General features: G+C 46.9%; 2 non-coding genes across 2 annotated transcripts; both read left to right on the top strand.

Moving 5' to 3' along the window:
* The first annotated feature begins 661 nt into the window (after window positions 1-661).
* Window positions 662-735, top strand: trnak-uuu (transfer RNA lysine (anticodon UUU)). Its single transcript has one exon. It is a non-coding gene; the product is annotated as a tRNA-Lys (tRNA).
* Window positions 736-3,223: 2,488 nt separating this feature from the next.
* On the top strand, window positions 3,224-3,295 carry trnae-cuc (transfer RNA glutamic acid (anticodon CUC)). The gene has a single exon. It is a non-coding gene; the product is annotated as a tRNA-Glu (tRNA).
* The last annotated feature ends 6,106 nt before the right edge of the window (window positions 3,296-9,401 follow it).

Raw genomic sequence — 9,401 nt, 5'->3', positions numbered from 1 at the left:
TTTGCTCCAAAGAGAACATTCCCAAACTTGGGAAATGTCTCCACTAATTTCAAATTCCTCATCCCTGGACATGATACAAGTGTTACAATGGGGAAGAGTTTTGGGCAAAATATTGTCAGTTAGCAGGTGGAAAAATGTTCAGGAAGTAAAACAGAAATCCCAGTCTCCAGCTTTGTGCATCTTTGGAAACTCTTTGGGAAGTGGAATTCGAGGAGAACGAAGGATGAACTGTTCGACTGAGCAGAGACAGTCCAGACACGTCCCCTTGTTTAAGACGCCGGGAGATTCTCTGGACATGAACTGATCTGAGACATTGAAAGAATTCTCTGCACATCAGGAATTCAAACCCCTTCTCGGCTCGGGACCAATGAGAAAGTTTAGGAATAGGCAATACACTAAAAGGCTCGCAGGGCGATGGCCCTGGTGTAGAAGGGCCAGTTCCTCGTGACATGGATGTGCCTGCAGATGGTGGGATCAGACTGTCCCCATGTCTCCACAATGAATGTCCCAGGCTTTATTATGGAAAAGTAAAACTGATAGAAGACAATGGTAATTCTGGGCGGGGCAGGTTGATTTATGAATTGAATAGTAGCTTCCTCAACGCGACGGTGCGGCAGCCCCCCCCCCCCCCCCCCCCCCCCCCCCCCCCCCCCCCGGGCCTGTCTCTGTGGCGCAATTGGTCAGCGCGTTCGGTTTTTAACCGAAAGGTTGCTGGTTCGAGACCACCCAAAGACTGTTCTCAGTCCTACCGCTTTCTTGGCTGCGAAGGTGCGCGTTTTTAACGGTGTCAGAAAAATGTTTCCCAAACGGAAATCCTCTCCACTGAGGAAGCACAGAGGGGTTTCTGAATTGATTGAATTTCTAACGTAAATGACTGCGAATGCTGAGAGTCTGTGACAGAAAGTGAAACTATGGAGAAAGTCAGCAGGTTTGGCTGTGCCTGGATGAGAAAAAACGAGTTCTGAAATGTCGTCTCTAATTCTCTTTCCATAGATGCTGCCTGTCCTGCTGAGTTACTCCTGCAAGTTCTGGCTTTGTTTTTCACTGAACGTCCATTTCATCTTTCGGGATGAAACACCAAGACTCGCCATTTGCAGATATTTAACCCTTTCGAAACCTGTGAAGTGATTGGATTCAAACAAACTCTGCAATGATTCAATCTTTCTCAGCTCCACAGGCAGAGAGACCTGGGAAATGAAGCTGTCAGTGTGGTTCTGTATTGGTGGGCCGAGTGGTGAATGCGATGGACATGAAATCCATTGCGGGTTCCCCACGCAGGTGTGAATCCTGCCGACGACAGTTGAGAACTTTCGTTAAAAAGAAAGGGAGATTGCTCCACGTCTTTTTAAAGATGCAAATCAGTGGAGGGTTTGAAATATTTCAATCACATTGGGACTGGTCGGGAATCTGCAACCCACTGCCTGTCAGGGTGGAACAAGCAGATACCCACAGAGCTGCTTTTGAGGATATGAGCCAAGTGTTTGGAAATGAGACTAGAACAGTGAGGGGCGTGAAGTCGTAGTCGAAATGAAGCAGGCACCTGAGGATGAATGTGTTTTATTTGCCAGTGAAAGATACTGCTTCGCAAAGTTGGACCTGTGGAAGGGAATCAGTGACGGTGATTATCTTTGGTTGTTCACCTTGTGAATGTTCCCATTGCTGCGCATGTCCGTGTTAACGTCAGAACTCTGCCGCATGGCGGCGTCAGGTACGCACAACGCTGGGGGCGCAATGGATGACGCATCTGACTCCACCTACCTGTTTGAAATGCAGCTCACAGCTTCTTCAAACACCCCAATTAATCTTTCTCATTGTCCTGAAGCCGGCATAAGGTTTGAATTCCTGATCTGCAGGAACGAGACTCTTTTCACTGTCTCGCGTCAGTAAGTGTCCCTGAGAACATCAGAGTCACGTCACAGCGCTGTCAGATGAGGGGAAGCTGAAATAGCCCCACACGCTGCTCACGGGCACATTTCACTTTCCCCAACTCACCAGCCCAACCACTGCGGCCCCTGGGAGTGGAAAGGGAACAAACACCGAAACCCAGTCTCATATTTGTGAATCTTCCGAAAATAAGAAAACTGTTAATCCCTTCGGATCTTCCATCCTGGGCTGACAGGGGTGATTGTAAATGGCTGTCCAGTCAGTGTAGATTCGTGTTGGTTGAAAAAATCTTCCTTATCTCATCCCAGCATTTCTTGCCACAGAGAACTGTGCGGCAGAGTTCATGTATATATTTCCTTGTATGGTATTTTGTAAATAACATTCGTTTGCTGGTTGTTTGTATTGGGTATTTCAGGTACATTAGCCGCTGTTCAAGTGTGTTGGTCGGTTTGTGGGTCACCATGATGCTGAGAGGTTTGAGTTGTCTGGACATCATTTACCAGATGTATTTAATATAAGGTCATGTGGCTAGGGTTTCTGCACACGTTGTGTCTGCTTGTGTCAATTTGTTGATGAGAAATCGGCAGACTGGGTTTATTGGATCGGCAAAAGTGAGGACTGGAGATGCTGGAAGCCAGAGTTTAGATCAGAGTGGTACTGGAAAAGCTCATCAGGTCAGACAGCTTCCGAGGAGCAGGAAAATCGCCGTTTCGGACAAAAGCCGTTCATCAGGAATAGAGGCAGGACGCCTCCAGGGTGGAGAGATCAATTGGGGGTGGGGGATGTGCTGGGGCGAAGGTAGTAAAGAGTAAAATAGTTGAATGGTGGTGGGGATGGAGGTGACAGGTCAGAAGGGAGGATTTAGCGGATAGGTGGGAAGGGAGATTGGCAAGTAGGACAGGTCATGAGGTCAGTGCTGAGCTGGAAGGTTGGAACTGAGGTAAGGTGGGGGGAGAGGAAATGAGGAAACTGCTGAAGTCCATATTGATGCCCTGGGGTTGAAGTGTTCCGAGGCGGAAGATGAGGTGTTCTTCCTCCAGACGTCGGGTGGGGATTAGCGGCGGTGAAGGAGGCCCAGGACCTGCATGTCCTCGGCAGAGTGGGAGGGGGGTTTGAAATGTTGGGCCTGAGAGCGATGGGGTTGATTAGTGCGGGTGTCCCCGAGATGTGACTTGACTCTCCAGTCTCCCCAATGATGTGGAAAACGCATCGGGAGCAATGGGTACAAAAAATTACATTGGTGGATGAACATGTGAAAGTCTTCTTCCTGCCGGAGCCCGGGTTCGATTCCCGGGCAGCGGAGCAATTTTCAGTAGAGCTACGATAACGCATCCGTATCTCCCTGGTAGTCTAGTGGTTAGGATTCGGCGCTCTCACCGCCGCGGCCCGCGTTCAATTCCCGGTCAGGGAAGCAATCTTCAGCGTGTTGATTTGCCAGCCGTTCTTTTTAAATGGGCTGTACAGTTATTTATTGATCTTTATATTTCTTGGGTGCTGCAGTGTTTAGTGGCTCGTTGAAATATTGTCCTGATTCAGATTTGTTTGTATGTATAGGGATGATTACTTCTGTCGTTAAATACTTGGTTCGCGTGTGATGTTTTCCTGTAGACGCTGTTTTGAATTTACCATTGACTGTTCGCTCTACTGTGACATCTAGAAATGGCACTTAGTTGTTGTTCTCCTCTTTTGTGAATTTTATGCCAGTAAGGATATTGTTGATGGTGTTGTAGGTTTCCTCTCATTTGTTTCATTTTTTGATGACAAAAGCGTCATCGCTGTAGCGGACCCAAAGTTTGGGTTGGATCCTTGGAAGGGCTGTTTGTTCGAGTCTCTGCATTATTGCTTCTGCTGGGAATCCTGATACTGGTAGTTTCATGGGTGTTTCGTTGAATTGTTTGTAGGGCTTGTTGCTGAATATGAAGTGGGAGGTAAGGCACAGTTAACGAGGTTGACAGTGGTATCTTTGCTGATGTAGTTGGTGCTGTATTTGTGTCTTTGGTTCTTCGAGTAGTGTCTTCAGTTTTCTTTGGCCAAGTTGATGTTAATGGATGTGAGCAGGGCTGTTATGTCAAAGGACATCATTATTGCATCCTCTTCTATCTTAGTGTCTTTGGTGTTCAGGAATTCTTGGATGGAGTAAATGGAGTGGCGTGAATCTTTGACTTGGTCTTTTAGTCTTCAGTGGAGGCCTTTGACTAGTCTGTATATTGGTGTTCCAAGTAGTGAGACTATGGCCTGAGGGGGGCTCCTGGTTTGAAGAGGAGGAGAACAACAACAAAGTGCCATTTTTAGATGTCACAGTAGAGCGAACAGTCAAGGGGAACTTCAAACTACCGTCTACAGAAAAACAATACACGCAAACCAAATACCTAACCACAGAAGCAATCATCCCAACACCCACAAACGTTGCTGCATCAGGACATTATATCAACGAGCCACTACACACTGCAGCACAGAGAAACTACGAAGAGCACAAGAGAAATACGTATATAGTGTATTTAAGGAGAACGGGTACCCAATAAACCCAGTCCGCCGATTTCTCATTGATGCTTCCAAGCTGACTCTCAAACCTTCGGTTTGTCCCTCCATTCTTTCCTGTTTGTTTTTTGTGGGTTTTGAAAGTTTTCACAATCCTCTGACTGAGTATTGGAGTTGGGAAGTTATGTTGTGGCTGTGCAGGACATTGGTTAGACCACTTTTGGAATATTGTGTGCAATTCTAGTCTCCCTCGCATCAGAAGGATATTGTGAAATTTGAAAGGGTTCTGAAGCACCAGTGTGTCCACAGAGGGGAAGAGGCCATTATACTACCCTGAGTGTGGGAAGGCCTTCAGTGATCCCTCTGCACTGCTGACGCACCAGCTGGTCCACACCGGGGAAGGCTGTTCTCCTGCCCCAAGTGTGAGATGGCCTTCAGCAGTTCTTCCCACCTGCTGAGACATCAGTGGGTCCACACTGAGGAGAGGCCGTTCTTCTGCCCCCAGTGCAGGAAGGGCTTTGCTCTTTCCTCCGACCTGCTGGCCCATTGGTGGGTCCACATGGGGGAGAGGTAGTTCAGTTGCCCTCAGTGCAGGAAGGCCTTCAGCAATTCCTCAGCCCTGCTGAGGCACCAGACCGTTCACACCGGGGAGAAGCCGTTGTCCTGCCCCGAGTGTGTGAAGGGCTTTACCCGCTCCTCCACACTGCTGAAGCACAAGCTGGTCCACACGTGTGGTGGGAGGGGGAGGCCATTATGCTGCCCGAAGTGCGGGAAGGCCTTCAGGAATTCCTCCGCCCTGCTGAAGTAACAGCGTGTCCACACCGGGAGAGGCCTTTCTGCTGGCCCGAGTGTGGGAAGAGGTTGATGTTTTCGTGCAACTTGCGGAAGCACCAGCGTGGGCACCAGCGCCCCCAGCAATCAGATCCCACCCGTGACGCTGCCTTGGGTCACACCACAGGACTGAACCTCCTGCCAGTTCTGACAGTGGGTGCAGTGGGAGAGTAGGTGGGCTGTTTTTGTTTCCTGCTGGACTGCAATTGTCTCCCCCACCCCCCACAATCACAACCCCATGATGGCACACAGGGCTAGCACTGCAGCTGCATGGCACCAGGAACCCAGGAATAATTCCACACTTGGGGGTCTGTGTGCAATTTATGGAGTGTAGGAAAATGGATATGACTGGGTTACTCTTCGCAAGATCAGTGCAGACGTGTTGGGCTGAAGGACCTGTTTCCACATTGCTGAAGTTCAACCATCCTATGAGCTTTGCTTTCAGTGGATACTGCTGCTCATTGAGCCCGGACTGCACATTGCAAATGAAATGATCCAGAGAAACCTAAGACCGCAAGACCATCAGAGCAGAAGTTAGGCCATTCAGCCCGTCGAGTCTACTCTGCCATTCGTTAGTGACAAAAGTAGTGCAGATGAGATTAGCTACAGTGTGGAAACAGTCCATTTGTCCCAACAAGTCCACAGCGATCCTCCGAAGAGTAGCCCATCCAGACCCATTTACCTCTGACTAATGTACCTAACTCTATGTGCAATTAAGCATGGTCACTGCACATGACCTACACATCTTTGGTTTATGGAAGAAAACAGGATCACCCAGAGAAAACCCACGCAGACACTGGGAGAATATGCAAACACCTCACAGACAGCCGCCCAAGGGTGGAATCAAACCTGGGTCTCCAGCGCTGTGAGGCTGCAGTGGTAACCACTGAGCCACTGCATGTTGCACCCCGAAGTAAGCAAGCAGGAGGTTGGGAGAATACAGCAAGCCAGGCAGCACCAGGATGTGGAGTAGTCGGCGTTTTGGGTATTAACCCTTCTTCAGGACTGAAACGTTAACTTCTCTATGAGAAACGATTTACAGGAATGTTGCACCCTGGTCAATGTACAGCGTGCTGACTTTTAATCTGATTTTCCAACAGGAAAGGAAAACTGTCAAAGCCTATTCAGTGCACTTTGAGTACTCAATGCCTTGCTGTTACAATGCAACGTTTTGTTTTATTGTCAGATGACATGTATTAAAACAATTGATAATTTGACTACAGGAGGATTTGAGCTACAGGGAGAGGCTGAATAGGCTGGGGCTGTTTTCACTGCAGCATCGGAGGCAGAGGAGTGACCTAATAGAGGTTACAGAATCATGAGGGGCATGGACAGGATAATAGAAAAGGTCTTTTCCGTGGGGTGGGGCAGTCCAGAACTAGAGGGCATAGGTTTAGGGTAAGAGGCGAAATATATGAAAGGGACAACTTCTTCATGCATAGGGTGGTATATATATGAAATGAGCTGCCAGAGTATATGGGTCAGATGCTGTCAAATGGGACTCGATTAATTTAGGATATCAGGTCAGCATGGACATGTTGGACCAAAGGGTCTGTTCCATGCTGTTCGTGTCTCTGACTACTGGTCCTGATGTAAGTTTAAAATAGAGTCCAAGTAACTTTGAATAGTTCAATCTTGTTGAGCTCACCTCCTCAAAAGTTTCAAATGAATCCCTCTGAGCGATGCTGTTTAAACATGTTGAGTTGGACAAAGTATCCCATCAAGTTCAACACAAACCCAGAGTTGAAGAAGTCAGAAGTCAGAACACCAAGGGGCTCAAAACTGATCACAATATTCCAGGTGCTGCCTCATCAACGTCCTGTATAACTACAACATAACTTGCCAACATCTATACTCAATTCCCTAATTGATGAAGGCCAGTGTGCTGAAACCTTTCTTCACTGCCTTGTGTACCGATGTAATCAGAATATAGGACCTACTTTAAGCTGATGCAAAATCCAGCGGCTGGGAGCCCGAACACAGAGTAGTGCTGCGTGAGTGTGCTGAGCAGATAACCCAGAGGTCGACGGGTCAAAACCGTGTGATGCTATTGCTCAATGTCTCCGTAAACTTTCATTTACAAAGGTGCTCTGTTCTGTATCTTGCCTTTGCATCCGCTTCCCAAAGCTTCTTCAGTGGAGAAGTGGCAGTGGCATCAATCCCCCGGAGCTGGAGGAAGGTCCGAGCTCCAAAAAGCGGGGGGTAAGGCTGGAGGCTGGATTTGCTCAAGGCTTGTATTTTTAACTCATTTAATGATTCCTACTGTATGGGGCTATGGTTTACATTAAAACCGGAGGATCATATCAGAGTTTTTATATTTAGCAGTGGTAGTTCGTAAAATGCACTCCCTGGAGGAGCACCCTCTATGATGCTGCATTTCTTGCCTTATGCCCTTCCCCCATTTCTTATCTCCCATCTTGATTTTTGTTTGGTCAAATTAATTTCATATTAATCAGTCTTGGAATTCACTGTGTGCTATTAATTTGTTTGTTCGAATATTGTCAGTCAAAATTAATGCTGTAATTTCATTTCTGATGTCAGAGTTTGACATTGAATGTGCAGGTGTGAATACCAGTAAGTTGTGAAAATAAGTGGAGAACTTGTGGTTTTTAACAAAAAGAGCAGTTCACTGATATTCATGGCATTGTCTCATTTGGGAGTGATGATTCAAATTTGACCAACAAACCATTTCATGCAGTCACACAATTTAATTAAAATTTTCTTTAATTTAGTTAAAGAAAATAACTCTGGCAGGCCAAGATTTATGCTATCTATTTATAAGATTATGTCCATTGCTCGCAATATGGTCTCATCCACATTCGGGAAACTGGACGCCAACTAGCGGAATGTTTCAGGGAACAGCTCTGGGACTCTGAAACTAAACGACCGACCGCCCTGTGGCTGAACACTTTACATCCCCCTCGCATTCCACCAAGGACATGCAAGTCCTGGGACTCCTCCACTGCCAAACTCTTGCGACCCGACGCTTGTAGGAAAAACACCTCATCTTCTGCCTTGGGACCCTCCAACCACATGGTAACAATGTAGATTTCATCAGTTTCCTCATTTCCTCTCCCCCACCTTGTCCCAGATCCAAACTTCCAATTCAACACCAACCTCTTGATCTGTCATACCTGTCCACCTTGCTTCTCACATATTTGGACCACCTTCATCTCTGACCTATCACCATCAATCCCTACTTCTATTTATCTATTGCACTCAAAGCAACCATCCCTCCAGCCCCAATTCCTTCCCATTTATCTCTCAGCCCCCTTGGGCCACCCTTTATTCCTGATGAAGAGCTTACGCTCTAAACCAAGACTGTGATGAAGCAACATCCTCAACAAATAGAAAATAGCTAACAAGTCAGATTTCATCCCCTCATCTGTTTCCCAGTTCTTTCAGAAATAAGAAATGTCTTTTTCTTCCACTTGAAAGTGGTCTTCCACTTTCCGCTGTCTTATTATGCTACACCACTACTTCAGCCACCTTTTAAGAATCATTTCAACCTGTTTTTCTAACAATCCTGGAGGTGACCAAAGGCAAACATTTCACTCCTCCTCAATGCCCCATTTCTCCTCCTTTGAGCCACTTTGTCATGTTGTATATGTTTCAAGCAGGGCTTGTAACATAGACAACATGAAGAAGGGCTTACGCCCGAAACGTCGATTCTCCTGTTCCCTGGATGCTGCCTGACCTGCTGCGCTTTTCCAGCAACACATTTTCAGCTATGTTACAAGCAGCCGAGTGCACTTGGTTTCTGAATCGTAATTTGGCCATTGAAATGATCAGGATTAATATTTATCGGTGGCTAGCTGTGTTTGCTCTAACTGTAATTGTCCACTAATATGATGTCTTTTGTTCCACCAAAACTGGAAACAATGATCTGTGTTTATATTGCAGTCGGATGTAGAAAATCATCCCAGCGATCTTCACGTTATTATAGTTTACTGAGGCCATAACAGCATTGCGTGGCAGTTTGATGTGACTCACACTTGGATGGAATGAATGTAGATTGCTGAGAAGTCAAAATGGCAGAGTCTCTGGCCACATTCGATCTGTCTGGCTTGATTATATGAGTGGCGGCTCTTCAAGAGCAACTTCCACTCCATCACTTCAACCAGCAAGAGGAGACAAGTGTGACCACCACATTCCGACTGTGACATATACGCATTGCTTCGATGTTATTGATCAAAATCCTGGAACTC

This window comes from Chiloscyllium plagiosum, unplaced genomic scaffold, assembly GCF_037043375.1.
Source record: "Chiloscyllium plagiosum isolate Xiang-an unplaced genomic scaffold, Cpla_swu_hap1 HiC_scaffold_27, whole genome shotgun sequence".
NCBI classification, from domain to species: Eukaryota; Metazoa; Chordata; class Chondrichthyes; order Orectolobiformes; family Hemiscylliidae; genus Chiloscyllium; species Chiloscyllium plagiosum.
Note: the sequence above shows the minus strand (reverse complement) of the source record. Positions and strands in the feature narration are given on the sequence as shown.